The 18,553-nt window shown below is 44.0% G+C and overlaps 1 pseudogene; it reads left to right on the top strand.

The window, feature by feature from the left end:
- Positions 1 to 1,067: 1,067 nt before the first annotated feature.
- Positions 1,068 to 18,126, top strand: LOC144382822 (spermatogenesis-associated protein 31D1 pseudogene; annotated as a pseudogene).
- Positions 18,127 to 18,553: the final 427 nt, after the last annotated feature.

Genomic DNA, 18,553 nt, shown 5'->3' with positions numbered 1-18,553 from the left:
AGAGAACACATGACCTGCAGTGCTGAAAACATTTATTATCTGACAGAAAAAGTTTGCTGACCTTGGTCTAAGATAATGTTTCTGAATATTCTTTGACTATCAATTATGCTAGGAGCTCCCTGAAAGCAGAGACCAAATACGATTTCTCTTTGTATCTTTAGTGCCTATCACACTGTCCTGTTGGAAAGAAGTGCTCAAGTCCAGAATGAATGAAAGTAACCTAAAGCAGCTGCACAAATAATCATGCTCCCCCCACCCCAACCTTAAAAACTATGGGAAAGAGCCACTGAAAACCAGGCGTAGTGTGATTTTCTACTAGGACAGTTTTGGTTTGACTTTCAGGAAGATCTGTATCAATTACTCTGACCTTGGTGTGCTGAACAGGGTTGCTCCTGTTCTCATTTCAGCAGTTCAGGGGTGGGAAGGCAGGGATGTGGGGGAGGGACCAATGCAACTTCTGCTGCCGCAAGAGAACTGGGGCAAAGGCATTTATGAGGAGGTCCCAGTGTCCAGGTGCTGGGCAGCATGGTCAAGGAAGTGCTAAACTGACATCTTGGGTTGTTTGTATTCCCAAAAGCACTCGCCCCAGCAGGCATATTCTGTCCTAACATTTGGTACTCTGTGGAAAAGGAGATGTTTGGGAGGCAAATGTAGCCTGTTCTCTGTACTCCTTCCTTTGTTTCAATGCTCTTGTTGACTTTCTCTACATATGTAAATGTAGATTAGTTTTTGTAAAAAAAATTTATAGATCTAATACCTTGTTTGGATAGGCAATTGGAAAGGGCCCAGGAAAATACTCTTGGCCAGTTTCCTTTAATAACCAAGCCAGAGGTGGCAGTTACGTAGGAAGTTTATTACCACCCTGGCCCTTCTACTGTCAGACATCACTAATAGATCCCCACATGCTTTCTGACAGACACAGCCTCCGAATCCTTCCTAAAACGTTCCAAGTAACTGCCACCAATTGGTCAGAATTGGCACACGAGATGAAACCTTCCTTGCCAAAGCTGGTTTTGCATATGTCTAGGTGCGAGGATCTCATTCCGCCTTTTATTTCTTCCTCAGCTCCTCATGTGGAAATGTATCCAGGCCCCAAAGGCAGGAACAGGGAAGGACTGGCAGGCAAAGCGAGGCATTCTCGGCAGAATGCGGAGCACAGATAAAGATGTGAGGTGACCAGCTGGAGTAACGCGGAGTACACACTGGGAAGTCACATGAAATGAACATGGAATCAGAAGGAAGAGCTAGATTGAGGTAAGCATGGGCATCTAGGCCAAGACATTTGAATGCGATTTGGAAAGTCAGTGCTCCCGAAGGCTGGTAAGGGTATTAGGGTTCTCCAGAGAAACAGAACCAATAGGATAGGAGATGCACACACACACACACACACACAAAGGGGTAAGGGTGGGCATTTTTTTAAGGAGTCGGCTCTTGTGAGTGAGGAAGTTGGCAAGTTCAAAATTTGCGGGGCAGGTGATCGGGCTGGAAATTATAGCAGGAGCTGATGTTGCAATCTTGAATCCTACGGCAGTCCGGAGGCAGAATTCCTTCTTTGGAGGACCTCAGTCTTTTCTCTCAAGTCCTTCACCAGATTGGGTGAGGCTCACCCACATTGTGGAGGGTCGGATCATTTGCTTTGCTCAAGGTTTACTGATTTAAATTTTAACATCTAACAATGATGTCACAGAAATTATTGGCTAGAACAAAGTTCATTTAAGTGAAACAGAGTTGATTTAAAGAAAATTATTAAATAAATATTGTGTGCAGATGGTATAGGGATATGTCAAGTATATATGTACTAAAATGGCTGAGGTCAGAGAATGGTAAGCGACAGAATTGCTGTACTCTTGTCACAAGGAAATGTCATAAGGAAATGTTTTTTTTTTTTTTTTAATAAAGATTTTATTTATTTGTTTGACAGAGAGAGAGAGAGGGAACAAGCAGGAGGAGCGGCAGAGGGAGAGGGAGAAGCAGGCTCCCCGCTGAGCAGGGAGCCCGATGCGGGACTCGATCCCAGGACCCTGGGATCCAGTGACCTGAGCCGAAGGCAGATGCTTAACAGACTGAGCCACCCAGGCGCCCCAGGAAATGGCATTTTAAGGAGATTAATTCTGCTGCCTTGAACAAAGGCCATGGACAGAAAATATTCACCAACAAATAATAAATATGAAAATGTTCTCTCCTGTTATAGTAGTAAAATCATGCCTTTTCTAAAGATGCTAACTTTTTGCCAGATTTCCCGAATGTAATCTTCCCAGTGTGCTTTTTAAAAAGTAGTTGTTTAGGGGCGCCTGGGTGGCTCAGTCAGTTAAGCGGCTGCTTTCGGCTCAGGTTATGATCCCGGGGTCCTGGGATCGAGCCCCATGTCAGGCTCCCTGCTCGGTGGGAAGCCTGCTTCTCCCTCTCCCACTCCCCCTGCTTGTGTTCCCTCTCTCGCTGTCTCTCTCTGTCAAATAAATAAATAAAATCTTTAAAAAAATAAAAAAATAAAAAATAAAAAGTAGTTGTTTGTGCTTTTTCTCCCCCCTAACAAATAGAAGTTTTAAATTTTATGTAATCTTAGTAGTTGGGTCTTTTGCTTTATGATTTCTTAAAAGGATTTTAAGCTTAGAAAGTCATCCTGGTTTGGTTTTTGTTTTGTTTTGTTTGAGATATTGATTGATTGATTGATTCATCTGAAAGAGAGAGAGCAGAGGGAGAGGGAGAAGCAGGCTCCCCGCTGAGCAGGGAGCCCGATGCGGGGCTCAATCCCAGGACCCTGGGATCATGACCTGAGCTGAAGGCAAGATGCTCATGACCCCGGGATTGTGACCTGAGCCACCCTGGCACCCCTCATCCTGGGTCTTAAATTCACAGGTCTAACACCTTGCTTGGGCATTTGGAAAGATATTTTTAAATATTTAACTTTTTGGTGTATCTGGGGCTTATTTTGTTGTACACTATGAGGGATGCATCTAGACTAATTTTATTTTCCTTAAATTCCTACTCAGTTACTCCTGTACAAGTTCCTTTTTGGTGATGTCATTTTTATTTTCTAGCAAATTCTTACGTGGATCCAGATCAATTTCCGGACTAACTCTGGTCTGTGTTCTGTGTCTATACATTGTTTCTTTCAGTAGTAAATTACTTTAATGATACGATACGGCCTTATATCTAAATATGTAGTGTGGCTAGTCCCATCTCATATGCTTTCTTCAAGACTTTCAGTGATAAACTTATTTTTCTTCCTGAGAACATCAGAATCTAGTCAGATTCTCCAGAAGTTTCATAGAATGTTAATTGGATTTTGTGTAAATCATTGTGAGGGTTATAATGAATTCATGTATAATTCATTCTGTATGAAATTATGCACATTTTCAATCAACTTTTGATGTTTGTGACTATAGAGCACAGATCAGATTGGAGTCAATGAATTAATCTAAAATAATAATGAAGACATTTTATCTCCATTGCCCCCTTTACTTGAGCAATTTAGATGTATAAATAGCCAAATTGAATTTAATTCCCTTCATTTTTGCACCTAAATGTCTGGTCTAGGTGTAATCCAACAATCAGGGATCCAAAGGCTGGCCTCAGGGAGCAGAATAAAAGAAACGATGATAAACATTGTCGGTGAAAGAATTTAGAAGCTCTTGAAGGGTAATTCACATTTCAACTTTTAACTTTCATTTTAATTCCCCAGGACTTCAAATGGAAACCCATGATCCCTTCTGCAAGGATCTTCACCTGGGGTGTTTTAAAATTTCTTTTTCTCATTTCCTTTGCCCTTCTCATGCTGGTAGTATCTGAACAGCCTGTTCTCCTGGCTCTGGTTAATTGTTGCTACTCTTGAATCTCTCCTGGCAGCAGAAAGCAGTGATCAGACAGGTTGAATGATTCATTGGAAATGTAATCTGATCTCATCTTAGCCATAGGTAAGAAGCAACCTGCTGGGAACCAGAATTGTAATGCTGGGAATTATCTGATTCCTGCAGCCCTCTCTTCTTTCTCTGCCCTGGTGAATGATGGCTGAGATTTGAAATTTAAGGCATGTAAAACATGGTAAACATCGATTTGTTGACTTGCCCATTGAACCGGACATCTTGCCTTCTCGCAGGTAAAACTAAAGGTTACAAGTTCTAGATTTTATTTATAAGGGCAAAGCATTGAAGTGTATCCACTTAAGTTGCTTCTCGATTCAGGGATGTCTTCTTTTCCTTTAAACTATTCTTCCAGCTTTGGGGCCGGGTGCAAAAGCAAAGCAAAACAGCAACCAAAAAGCAAAGGACTCTCCGACGATACAACACCTGAGCTGCAAAGATGGACGACCTGTAGAACAGAGTTGACATGATGTGATCAGTCAGTTCCCGGATGTGAAGGAAAGGAATCCTCTGCAGCGGACTAAGGAAGGCCAGTTACAATGCAGGGAAACCGAGAACTGGTAGGAAAAAGTGGAGAAACTTACAGGAGAAGAGAGAAAAACTGGACATAAGAGTATAAGGAACAGAAAACACAGGAAACTTTAGTGTTGGTGGTGACCCGTTACACTGCTGTCCCCCAGTGATCACATCTCCCTGTATTTGCCCTTGTGTAGTCCTCGCTCTTTGAACTGGAATAGGGCCCGTGACTCATTCTGACTGACTAGAAATGGTGGAGTGATGCTGTACGCCTTCTTGTGTCTGTATGGGAAGACTTAAGAAGTTCTGCTTCTGGGCTCTGAGCCCCGATCTGCCTTATAAGGATTCTGTTACTCTGCTGGCACTTTGTGGAGAGGCCATGGGAGAAAAGCCCAGCTATTCAGTGCCCAGCCAAGCCCAGGCCCCTGCTGACTGACAGCTGGATGAATCCATAGAGTGACCATTGGCAAGGTCAACAGAAGAGTCACCTGGCTGAGCCCAGCCCAGATTACAGAATTGTGAGCAAATAAAATGGCCATTGTTTTAAGTCAGGAAGTTTTAGGCTGGTTTGTTCTATCACAGAACATAACCGTTGGGATGATAACGGAGAAGCATCAAGGACCACGGCCCAGGGACTCTGTTGTCTCGGACAGCATGGTGTGGAGGGAAGATGCAGGCCTGGAACCACAGCAAGCTTGGGTCATAGCCTCACTTTTTAGCTTTTTGCTCTGTGGACCGGGGCAAGTTATTTAGTCTTTCGGGGCCTCAGTTCTGTTATCTGTAAAATGAGAAAAATATTTCTTCCCTCACAGGATAGTTAAGAAATGAAATGAGTGAAAGTTTGGGGCACATATTAAGTACCCGCCAGACCTGAGTTCTGTTCCATTTCCTCCTTACGGTTCCCTCCCTCACCCCCCGCCCCCCAGGGCTGACCTAAACTGCATTAACCCTTAAGGGTAGTCCTGTGCCCTGCTAAAGGTCATTCTGTCATAGGTCGGTTTTGCACTGTGTATGTAGTTGATAAACAACCACTACATTTATATGAAAAAGAAGTAATCCACTAAATTCTAAGTGATGGATTTTTTTTTTTTTTTTTAAATGATGGTAGCTTCTGGGGCCAGTGTGCCTCTGTGTCTATATCCTGGAATACACCTGCTCCTCTGGACTACCACAACTTTTTATTAGACTAAGCTTGGGTCATGAAGGAACATTACATTCAGTTTATTTTATTGCAGATGGTAGGAAGGCATGCACTAGATTTCCATTAGGTTTTCACCAAAAAACTTCCTAATGTTTGTAAAGTTCACTTAGGCAAGAATTGCACATTTTGAGGCAGCACAGGATAAAATTTGGTTCTTACTGAACCCCCCACCTTCATACTAGAAGGTGAGTTAGGACCCTGGAAAGATAGAAGTCCCATATTGAGTGTCTGAATTATGTTAACACTGTGCAGACTCCAAGTTTCCAAGCCTTCTGAGAGAAAATACACATACATCCATACACTCACATACACACATGCACACACACGAATGAAAGAGAGGACTAAGGAGAGAAGAAGTAAACCTGCCATGACCTCAGTTTCCAATTTGTAAAATGAGAAAGCCAGACTAGAAGGTTCTCCAAAGCCATTTCCTGCTCTAAGTGTAGCAGACATCTCAAATGCTGGACCTGTATTAGCCCTTTGTGGACAGGGAGATGAAGAACACGGCTTGCTCTCCAGCAAAACTTTAATTGCAGAGCTTTAATTAGAGAAAGAATCAAAATTCTCTTTCAGATTATGTTTTTTTAATTTTATTTTTAATTGTGTTTTTATTGTTTCCATTTTATTTTAAAAGAGAAATGAAAGCTGCAATTTGCCAAATTGCTGCACACTTTTTCTTGCCATACAACTGCCCTAGCAAGTTAACCTAAAACAGTTTTCTAAAATGTATTTTTAATGGGAAACTGAGATCGCTGAAATTTGTCTTGAACATTTTTTTTTTCCTTTAGACCTCTTATAGGGCTCTGGAGTTTCCATACCTCCGTGCCAAGAGCATGGCAAAGGAATTCGGCTCAGCTTAGTAATTACCTTGTGCTAGTCTTGCTCAAAGTTGTTTTTCTCTTAATGGGTTAGGAGAGCCATTCAAATGCTTTGATTCTAGTCATCAAAGTTCCAATGGGGAGGGTAGGTGAATGTGTATGTAATGTTTAGCCTATAAAAATGGCCATATCCAGAGCTTATGCAGAGTAAATTCTTACTAGGGACTCTGAATGAGGGCAGGTCAATGTGGAAGAAAGCATGAGAAAATGAAAGAGCTGAAGTAAGTCTGGCAGTATCCTTCCTTCTCCTTCTCCAAATTAAGTCTCACGATTATAGTGGACATTTATTTTTGCCCCCTCTCATGGCACGAGGGAAAGATCTTCCCAAAGTCTCCCAGTGTGCTTCCAGAACGCTGACTCACTCCCAGACTCCACAGTGGAGCATGTACATTAGTTTCTCAGACTTTCTGTGGTGAAGGACCAGTTTGCTTCCTCTCCCACTCCCCCATCCACCGTGGGCCGATACTTGCACAAAACGCAGTGCAAATGAATCACTGAAAAAAATGACACAAAAAACAAAGACAAACAAAATACAAGCCTCGGTTTTAATTATTAGACTCAATTACTCTGTCAGATTGTAATAGAAGTGTCTATCATCCTCAATGTCTACCCTTGTTGCAGGTGGTAACAAGCATGTGGAAACAAGTGCTGGTCCATGGACCACACTTTGAGTAGCACTGGCTAAGACCAGGCCAATAGTATTCTCCAGTTCCCAGTAATTATCTCAGGAGTGTTCTTATGACCTGAGCTGGTGCCATTCACCTGAATATTGGGACTTTAGTTGAGAACACTGGGGCAACAATTCTCTGTTTTTTCCTGGCTGGATGCCATCATGGGACCACAAGAGAAGTGGCTTGGGAATGTGTCAACACTGAGAAAGCAGAACCAAGGGATAGTGAGTCAGAACCCAGATCTACTCCTATATTGCAGAGAAATATAAGCCAATAAATTAAAATTAAGCAAGCCAGAATTCATCTGGTTTGCTCTCATCTGCAGGGGGGTCTTATGTGATACAGTGATTAACTGGCATATTTCTTCATGAACTCTCAACTAGTTTCTCTTTTGCCAGTCATCTTTCTGAAACAGAGTATGCCATTCTCCTGGTTATGAAGCTTCCCACTGCCCTCAGTACAAAGTTCAAGTTTCCTTAAACTGTCACTCAAAGGCTTCCACCGTTGATTCCCCTTCTACTTTTTCAGCCCAATTTTTTGCTACTCTCATCCTCAGGCACCTACCGTGCTTTAGCGTGACCAGACGTGTATTTTTATATATGTTCTAGGTTCGCTCGTGTTCCCTCTGGCTGGATCGCACTTACTCTTCCCACACCCTTTTCTGACTTTCTAAGAATAGAACCTTGAGAACATAAGGTGTTCATTATTCTGAAACATTACGCATCACCATCATTCCTGCTGATTCAAGGGCTAATTTTGCAAGTGTTGGCAGGAGGGCAAATTGATGCACCCAGACATTTGATAAAAGTTGCATTGAGACCCCAGAGATCTCATTTCGTAGGGAATCTAATACGGTTTTACTAAGCAAATCTCAGAAAGCAACATGCTTAGACAAAGTATGACTTTAGTTACTATAAAAATGAATAAGCAAGAGATGAAAACATACATCCACACCAAAGCATGTACAGAAATAGCAGATTTATTCATAAAAGCCAAAGAGTAGAAACAACCCAAATATTCAACTGATCAATGTATAAATACAACATGGTGTATCTATATAAGGGAATATGAGTTGCCATAAAAACAAGGAAGTATCGATACATGTTACAACATGGACGAACCCTGAAACAGTATGCTAAGTGAAGGAAGGCAGATACAAAAGGCCATATATTGTATGATTCCACTCATATGAAACATCCAGAATTGACAAGTCAGTAGACAAAGTAGATTAGTGGTAACCTAGGGTGGGGGCAGGAGGAATGAGAGGACTGAAGGGTGAATGAAGCCTATGGGGAAGAGTTTCTTTTTAGAATAATGAAAATGTCCTAAAGTTGATTGTGGTGATGAATGCACAACACTGTGAATACACTAAAAGCCACTGAATTGTACACTTTTAATGGGTGAATTCTATGGTATGTGAATTAAGTCTCAATAAAGTGGTCTAAAAAAAAGAAAACGTATAGGAGCGTTATTCATAGTTGCCAAAACTGGGAAGCAGCCAAGATGTCCTTCAATAGGTGAATGGATAAATCAACTGTGGTACATCCAGACAATGGATATTATCCAGCGCTAAAAAGGAATGAGCCATTAAGTCATGAGAAGACATGGATGAGCCTTAAATGCATATCATGAAGTGAAAGAAGCAACTCTGAAAAAGGCCACACACTGTAGGATTCCAACTAGATGACATTCTGGAAAAAAACTCTGAAGACAGTAAAAGGATCAGTGGTTGCCAGGGATGATGGGGCAGGATGGGATAAACAGGCAGAGCATGGAGGATTTTCAGGGTAGTGAAACTACACTGTATGATACTATAATGGAGGATACATGTCATTATATGTTTGTTCAAACCCATAGAATTAAAACGCCAAGAGTGAACTCTAATGTAAACTATGACTATGAGTGAGAATGATGTGTGTCATTGTAGGTCCACAGACTGTAATAAATGCCCCATGCTGGTTCTGGATATTGAGAGTGGGAGAGGTTGTGTGTGTGGTAGGGAGGCAGAGGGACATATGGGAACTCTGTACTTTCTGCCTAGTTTTGCTGTGAATCTAAAACTACTCTAAAAAATAAAGTCTACAGAAAGAAGAAGAGGAGGAGGAGAAGGAAGGAGAAGAGGGAGAGGAAGAGGAAGGAGTCCTGAATACCTCACAAAGCTCATCTCAGTTGGCACCAGCTATAAATTTTTCCCTGACCCTTCTCTCTTCTGCTTCCTGGCAGAAGAATTAATTACTCCTTAATCTGTGTTTTCATTGTGTTCTTGTTCCTACTTCCTTTACAGTTCATATCACTTTATTATAGTTGTTTGCAGGTCTCACTAAACTATGACCTGCTCAGGGGCTGAGGCAATACCTTGTTTTGTTATTTCTACTAGAAATACTACACAGTAGAGCTCAGTAAGTTTGGTGTGTGAATGAATGAGAGACATCTTACAGCTCGCTACTGTTTTCAATATAGTTTAAAAGGATTTTTGCCCCAGAATCTGTTCTTCAGGTCTTTTGTTATCCTGAAAATAGCTGTCCCCATGTGGCTTATCCCAGGGACAGTGATGAGGATGGGAATGAGAGAGCATTGAGGACTGTCCCTAGAAAATGGAGGACATAGGAGAATCTTAAACCAATGGCGTATCTAGACTTACCTATATGGAGTCTCTTCAAATAGAAGAGTATTATTCTACTAGAGCTTTTGGAAAATACTCCTCCTTGGAGACAGTACGACCAAGTGCAGTATAAAATCCAGGACCAGACTTAGGTGGTGACACAGGTCAGCTGGGGTTGTGAAAAGATCTCACTCCACCAAAAGCCATCTCTGCCTCCTCCGGATGGCTGCCTGAGTTGCTCATGTGAAAGCTTTATTATAAGGCTTAGGGGTTAGATGTATGTAGATTGTGTGAGATGTATTCCTGAGAAGGATGGCATTTTAAACTTTTGTTATTCACTTACACCTTACTGAGAGTCATACGTAATATGGCTCTTGAAAGCAGGTTTTCAGAGGGCAGTAGAGAAAACCTGTAAAGACATTGGTGCCAAGCGTGAAAAGGAAAAGGTACCTAAAGGGGTGACAGAATAACAAAAAGAACTTAACTTTTCTTCACAAACTTGCCAGCATTTAATGGACAAAGTGGGTATTTTTAGCCACACAGCTGCTTTAATTTTAGGACTAGGGTGACTTTTTAAGAAATCACTTATTGTTTAAAATAGAGGTGTTGAGAACATTGGGGATTTCATTGTCAGTGCTCTTCTACTTACAACTGAGTGATCTAGAGAAGTCACTTACCCTCTCCGAGCTTCAGTTTTGTTCTTTCATAATAGGGACACTATAATACCTGTCCTGCTCACATCATGGGGTGATTGTGAGGTTGCTCCCAGTAAACTTCTTTAAAAATTAGCAAATCATTTACACTTGATTTTAGTGTAGAGAAGATAAGTGCTGTGAACCAGTGGAGGTTATTTTTGGTGAGATTATATATATATACCTTTAATATCTTGTTCCTTTAAATTTTGAAGGAACTTCTACCAGGTTCTGAAAAAACTTTTAATTCAAGGCACATAAATGTGCCTAAGGATATCTAGTCAACATGTGCCCTTTTAAAAGAGAAAAGACGTTCTTTGACTATCTTCTCAAAGAATCATTAATTTGTATCAGAAAATTGGAGAGGTTGGACATGCAGAGTTGCCTTTTCTAAGGGGCATGATGTGTTTGAGCATTTGCGACCCATAGTACCTGTCACTTTGCTCCTGTGTTCCAGAGATCACCTGGCAATTCACAAATGCAGCAGGACACCTGTCCTGTGTACACATGTAACTCTCGGCCTGCAGAGGGCTTTTCCCTAGAACAGCACCATGAGGCCCTTAAGGACAGAGACCAGGACTTACAGATGTTTGTGTCTCTTGGCTTCCAAAAGAAAATATTAAAGGAAAATGTGGCTGGGACTGCATGTGAGGATGAGGAGGAAGTGGTGCTCTTGGCAGATTTGATCTTCCGGGCAGGTTACCTGTTCCTGCATAATTGAAAGGAGACTCTGCTGGGCCAGGGTGAAGGCTGTCCTACCCTTTCACAGACGATGAGTTAACAGTGCTAGGCCAGGGGTGTCAAATAAAGGGCATCGCAGTTTAAGAAAGACATGAGGAGTTAGGAGGCCATTCAGAGGAGAGCTGTCATGAAGATAAAGAGTTTAGAAAAGAAGACGTAGGAAGAGTGGAGGGAAATATTGGGATTATTTAAACCTGACAAAAGGAGCCTGGAAAAATGTCACAGGTTGAAACATATGTGGGGATGATTATATAGGGTGGGGCTTCTCAACCCTTTTTCATGGCAAGGCACTCTCAGGGAAAGATATACAAGGCCCACAAGGGCAATCAGATGAGGCTCTTCAAGACTACCCTCGGCCACCAGAGGCCTGAGGGGATCATTGGCTTAGCGCACTGTAACCTATCCCGGCCTTTGGGGAGTTTATGAACTGTTTGTGCTCCTCCCCAAATTCATATGTTGAAATCCTAATCCCAGTGTGATGGTATGAGGAGATGGGGACTTTGGGAGGTGATTAGGTCATGAGGGTGGGGCTCTCATAAATGAGATTAGCACCCTTAGAAAAGAGAACCCAGAAACCTCTCACCCACTTTTCCTGCCACATGAGGTTGTAGGGACCTGCCTGTGAGCCAAGAAGTAGGGCTCAACAGACACTGAATCTCCTCTGTGCCTTGATCTTGGACTTCTTATCCTCCAGAACTATGAAAAAAATATGTGTTGTTTAAACCACCCAGTCTATGGTACTTCTGTTACAGTGCCGCAACTCCCTGAGAAGAGGTTTGTACACCTCGTAGGGAACTGATGTACAGAACACAGATAGTCTGTATTTTAGGTAGAGTAAGAACTGGGGTCAAAATTTTATGGAAGAGTGAAATAAAAGGAGAAAACACTTTATTCTTCAATTCGAAAAACACTGGATTGTTTTGTCAAAGGGTGTGTGTGTGTGTGTGTGTGTGTGTGTGTGTGTGTAGCATGCCCCCAAACTTTTTATGCAGTTTAGCTTCATTAACTTCAGGAAAGTAAGTGCTACAGACTTACCTCGAAGACCATTTGAAGGTTTAATTATTTACATTTATTTTTTACTGATTTTAGTTTTGGGAATATTGAATAATGCATTATTGATTTTGATTGAGTCAGCCTCTCTGACTGAAGATACTAAAGGCTGAATAAAACAAAAAGTGAAATGTGCTACGCAACATGCACAAAACTAAATAAGTGTGAAAGAACTTTAAGGTCTATATCTGGGCTCATGTGAGGCAAAAACATTTTTTAAAAAGATTTTATTTATTTGACAGAGAGAGCACAAGCAGGGCGGCTGCAGGCAGAGGGAGAGGGAGAAGCAGGCTCCCCGCTGAGCAGGGAGCCCGATGTGGGGCTCCATCCCTGGACCCTGGGATCATGACCTGAGCCGAAGGCAGACACTTAACCGACTGAGCCACCCAGGTGCCCCAGGCAAACACATTCTATAGGAAAGATGGATTTGAGGACATATGTGATCCTGAGTGTAAATGTCAGGGTACAAGCAAAAATTCCAGGTAGTTTTGCAAACTTTCAAGGCAGTGGAACTGGTAAGACCCAAGTCAAGGTCTCCAGACAGTAAAGGGGGACCCAGGTAATATACGCGCTATAGATGGAACAAGCAGAAAATTTCATTAAGGTAGCATATAGGAATATAGGTATAGGAAATAGGATGGCAGGGTAGGGCAGAGAGACCTGAAGGACCTAGGAGGGGTGGAGGGGTCTTCTGGGCTAGTGGGTGGGGGACGGGTTGTGGACACACCCTCTTCAATTCCCCCCCACGCCCCAAAACCCTTTGTGACCCTAAGTGTTCTGTGATGTAAGTTTGGGGAGGATATATATTCAGCGTCTGCACACTTAAGAGCTCAGTTGCCTACAGGCAGCTTGCGATTCAGACAATGGAGTTCAAAAACTGGAATGTGCTCTCAGTTCTGAATACCTATACTGAACCATGTCTGAGCTTCAGCTCAACATGGTTGGAGACGGACCCCAACTTCACCTTCCTGTGTGGGTTGGGATTGCTTCTTCTGTTCCTGTGCTACCTGATGCTTCCATTTCCAACTTGGAAAACCAAACCCACCCAAAAGGTAAGGAGCCCTCAACACAGATTATTATGGTTTCCATTTCTAATCCCAAATCTTATTTACTTTAAAGATTTTATTTATATATTTGATAAATAAGACAGAGCCCAAGTTGGGAAGAAGGAGCAGAGGGAGAGGGAGAAGAAGGCTCCCTGTGGAGCACAGAGCCTGATGTGGGGCTTGATCCCCAGGACCCTGGAATCATGACCTGAGCTGACGGCAGATGCTTAACTTGACTGAGCTCCTAATCCCAAAATTTAAAATGAGTTTGGTAGGGTCAGAGAAACACCTAAAATGGGAAGTCTAAGAGAAGAGACATTCGCTTCTCTAGGACAAGAGGTCTGGAAGGGCTAAGGGTTAAGGAAGGACTAAGGTTTCTACTTCAAACTCACAGGCTGTCTGGATGTGGTGGCAGGTCTTGGGTAAAATCCCAAACACAGGGATTCTGTAGTCCTTATTTAGAGAGTATGGAATCTGTACGAGAACATTTCCCAGCATTTGATCGTAAGTCACATTCCCATGTCAGGCATCACTCGATCAAGCCTTCATGTTGGGCTGATCAGGAGAATGGTGCTGAGCCTCTGGGAAGAGACTGGGGTCTGAACTATGTCCTAGGATACAGGGTCCTACCTGAGGGAGCACAGATGTGACTGTTGGAGTTCATATTCTTTCTTTCTTTTTTTTCCTTTAAGATTTTATTTATTAGAGAGTGTGAGAGAGAGCACAAGCCAGGGGGAGGGGCTGAGGGAGAGGGAGAAGCAGACTCCCCGCTGAGCAGGGAGCCCAATGTGGGGTTCGATCCCAGGACCCTGGGAGCATGACCTGAGCCGAAGGCAGATGCTTAACCGACTGAGCCACCCAGGCGTCCCAAGAGAGAGCATAGGCAGGGGGAGAGGCAGTGGGAGAGGGACAAGCAGACTCGCTGAGCAGGGAGCCTGACATGGGACTCGATCCCAGGACCCTTGAGATCATGACCTGAGCCGAAGGCCGACGCCTAACTGACTGTGCTACCCAGGCGCGCCCAGACTTCATTTTCTATGTCCTCATTGAACAAAGGACTTCTGACTGAGACTCTCAAGTGTGGACCTCCCAGATAAAATCCTCCTTTAAATTTTTTGAAGAAATATTGAAAACATTTTATCACCTTTAAAAATCGATAAAAGCAAGGAACACAAAGTTCTATTAATTGAAATAAAGTCGTACTATTCTTGGATAAAGAATGTCTCCATTCTAAGAGTGAGGGATGAGTCCCAACCCCTCATTCTTTTATTTTTGTTCTAGCGTCAGGGCAGAGCCAAGAGGAGGAGGAAAGGTGGGACTCTGAAAGGTAAGGTTCTGCCTATTCTACCTGAGCTCTCCAAGGGTGACCCTTCCTGTCCCTTCCATGAGGGCTCAGGCCCATGATCTCTGAGGAGGTCAGCTGCTAGACACAATCCCTCTTAGAAAACAGAGGCCTCAGAGCAGTCAGAACCTGAGACCCTTAGATTCACTGCTCTGACTCTTCCTGAGCATGAAGCAGTGATGGATCTGGGCAGTGGGTGTCGCCCAGAAGGTGGCTGTGTGAGATGTCAAGAGTCAGAACTTCTGTCTCCTGAATTTGTGAAAGACTTGTGACATCATGGATACTCAGGACCCTTCCCTGAGGTAACCACTGATCTCTGTGCTTCACAGAGGTGGTCTGAGTATCACATGAGATAATTTACATGAAAGTACTTTATCCATGAAGCAAGAATACTAACCAGGGGCTTTCAGAGTCTTAATATCCCATGGGTGTCCCAGAAGGGGACTCCTGTATTAATACCTATGTTTCTACTTTCACTACATATATCCCATTCTCCCGGTTTCCCAGACTACAGATGCTCCCAGAGAGAAGTGGAGGAAGCCCGGAAGCTGATCTCTGTTTTAAGAAGGTGACCAGTCTTTCCCCTTTTATCCTGATCCCTCTTAGAGTACGTTTTATGCAATTGTAGGATTCAGTGCAGCCTGCTATAGCCATGGGAGGGGATAGCCATAGGAACAGGTATTGGGGTGAAGGCTCCTGAGTACATTGTGAAGTCATAAAGGTGGGGCATTGGGAGGGGTCAGCAGGCTTCAGGTGGCCCCTCCCTCTTGCCAGGCCAGCATGTCCTCCTCCCCTTGTTCTGGTCCTGGCTGCAGCTTTGTACCTCCTGTCTCCTGCAGCCCCCTAGGCCGGCATCATGATACCACCTACTTTCGTCAACTGCTATGTCCAGACCCCTCCTGTGAGGTGTGTAATAGCACAACTGCTGAGATCAATCGGCTGCTGTTCCCGCAGGCCCTGGAAGATGCTACTCCCTTGGCTTCCACAGCCCCTGTGACTTCCTCATCGTTCACTCTCTCCCCTGACTCCTCAGCAGTCCCTCCAGGAGACCTAATATCAGCTTCTCTGCCTGAGCCTTCCCCACCACCTGCCTCCATCTTCTCACCTAACCCAGTGACCCCCTTGGCTGACTTTTTTCCACCCTCACCACCGGGTGATTCTTTGCCACCAGAGTCTTTTCCTCCCTTGGATTCCGAATTCCCAAAGGACAATTTCCCACCCCAGTCCCTTGCCTTTCCTCCAATCCCACAAATGATGCTCAGACAGTGGATCCTGTTGTCCATCCAGAGGCCACTTTGTCTCTAAATACCATCTTCTCTCTGGACTCTACCCTTTCCCAAGATGTCAACCCCTTACCGGAGTTGTCCCAGATGGTGAATCCCATCTTTGCTTGTCATAATGCACCATCAACCCTGTCTGTTTCACCACCACCAGACTGCAGTTTAACTATGACTCAATCTAAATCGATTTCCATCTCAGTGAAGCCTGTTCCAGAGATCTCATCTCCAGATAGCTCTGGCGGGTTGCCTACTTATGTCCCGACAATCACAGGCATTAATGCCTCCAGATTGTCAATTTTAGACTTCCCTTCATGGCAAACTCATGCCAAAGACTTCTTCCCTTCAACCTTGACTCCATATAATGTCCATCAAGAGTTGCTGGCCCTCCATCCTTCAGAGGCTTCTTCCAGGGGAGACCCTGCAGCCAAGCTTGTGGAGCCTGCTAACCTCTCACTTCTCAGCCCTGAGGTCCTGGCACTCCTTGAGAAACAAGTCCAAAAGAGGAGTGACTTCTGGATGTGGAAGGAAATGAAAAAGGGTTCTGTTCCAAAACAAACAATTGCTGATAAACATGACTTGGCAGTCTCCCTTCCTTTGTGGAGCGGCAAAGACCAATCAAAGGAGCTGCATGTGCATCGGCAGCCCCCATATCCTACAACCACCTTAAAGGAGGGCCATTTACAGCAAACCCCTATCCAGCTCTTCTGGGGTCTCCCAACTCTGCATAGTGAGTCCTTGTTCTCTGCTGCCCGTGTCTTGGATAATTGTTCCTCCATCTTTATTTTTAACAGAATCTCGAATGCCTCCACAGAGCAGGAACCCCCAGTAGTTCCCCATCCTCTTCCTCTGTGCTTGCCTGAGAACCAGCCCCAACCCCAGCGCCTACCTATCCCTCAGGCCCAGCCCCAGACCCACTTTCAGTCCCCACTCCCAATCCTGCCATCTGGTCCTCTAACCCAGATTAAGGTCTGTGGAGTGCGTTTTCACAGACCTGAGAAGGAATCAGAGTCTCTCCTGTCAACTGAAATGCAACATCTGGAATGGAACGTGTTGCAGAAGGAACAGGAAACTGTGTGGGGTTTACCCGCTGTTGTCCAAAGATCCCAGGAGGACTTCTGTCCTTCAGCTCCTAACCCTTCTCTTAATCACCGGGCCTCCCAGGCCCGTGTTGCAATCTCTATCCTTCCTGGGCAGTTTCCTCTCCCTGATGAGCTTCAAACAAAACTAGAGCGTCACCTTCGAAAGAGGCTCATCCAACACCGGTGGGGCCTGTCCCGCAGGATCTATAAGTCTCTATCACTGATGAGTCCAAGTATTTTTTCAGAGACACCTAACTTGCAGCACTATTGTGGACGCACAAGGATCTCTAAGAGTGAGAGTAAATTGAGCGAATCTGAAAGCTCTGAGGGGGACTCAGAAATGATTCAGCTGGAGGACGATGACCTGGAGAAGGACAACGGTGACCTGGAGAAGGATCAGGGACACAACCCAGAGAATGGCCCAAAAGATTATCTGCTGAGTGACCCAGAGAGCTCTTCAGGTAATGATATGGGGTATGATTTTGAAAAAGAACTTAGGAGCCCATCAGAGAAAAACTCAACAGTGTCTGTGGAGACTTTAGGTCAGAGACAACTTGAAAATGTCTTGAAAATACATTTGAGCAAAAAGTTTGAGGAAATCAATGAGGGTCAACTCCCCGGGACTGTGCATAATTCATGGCATAGTATGAAGCAGACATCGCTTCTTTCTGAGAACTCCCACACTGAAATAAAACAGAGAAGTTTGCCACCATCAGAGGTTCAGGACTACTCCCTGAATACCTCCCAGGAGCTTCCCTTTATTAAATCTAGTGCACAACAGATGCTGGAAGCCCATATTAAAAGGTTTCGTATGAGGATGATGTGGGGCCTTCCCCCCAGGGTCCTTGAATCCATAGAGCTCTTTAAACTGATAAAAGACACATCCCATTCTAGCTTTTCCTCCTCAACCAACCTGATTTCTGAGGTAAATTCCAAACCTGGGGGCTTCAACTCCCTTAGAGGCAGCTCTAAATCTCTCCATGGAGACAAAGTGGGAACAGCAAATTCAGCCCCCATCCTGGATCATCCTCTCCCTGCCGCCTCAATTGTGGGCAAGGAAGAACAGAGAATTCCGAGGCAATCACCCTCTGATATCAAACATGAGTTTGTAGAGGATGTTCAGAAGATTAAGGATGGCACACAGACTCTTAACACCTGTCAAACATGACACCAGAGGCAACAGATGGCCCCCAAAGCTGCCTGCAAGGCAAGCTGGGGCCAGACATGAGCCAAAGGATAAGAGTGCAAATTCTAGAGGTAGAGGAGGAACGCAACAGGGCAAAAAGAAGAATCTAGAACCTGTCGTCGTGCCCACAGTGTCCAGGGAGATATTCAGGGCCAAGCAACTTGATGCTCATCAATCACAATCTAATATCTTGACAGCCAGCAAGCCAGTAAGCTCCCAAATCATAAAGGTGAATGATAATAAAGTCAAAACTACCATCCCCATTAAAAGCCCCCCACCAAACCCATCAATTCCCCAAAATCCTAAATCCTCAAACCTTAAAGAACAACTGTTGTATGAGTTAAAGTTTAAACTGGAAAACAGAGAGCGTAGCCGGGCCCAAGCCCAACGCACTGGACTGCCCCCTGCC

The sequence above is a fragment of the Halichoerus grypus genome, chromosome 8, assembly GCF_964656455.1.
Source record: "Halichoerus grypus chromosome 8, mHalGry1.hap1.1, whole genome shotgun sequence".
NCBI lineage: Eukaryota > Metazoa > Chordata > Mammalia > Carnivora > Phocidae > Halichoerus > Halichoerus grypus.
The sequence above is the reverse complement of the archived record's forward strand: the minus strand, read 5'-3'. Positions and strand labels throughout refer to the sequence as shown.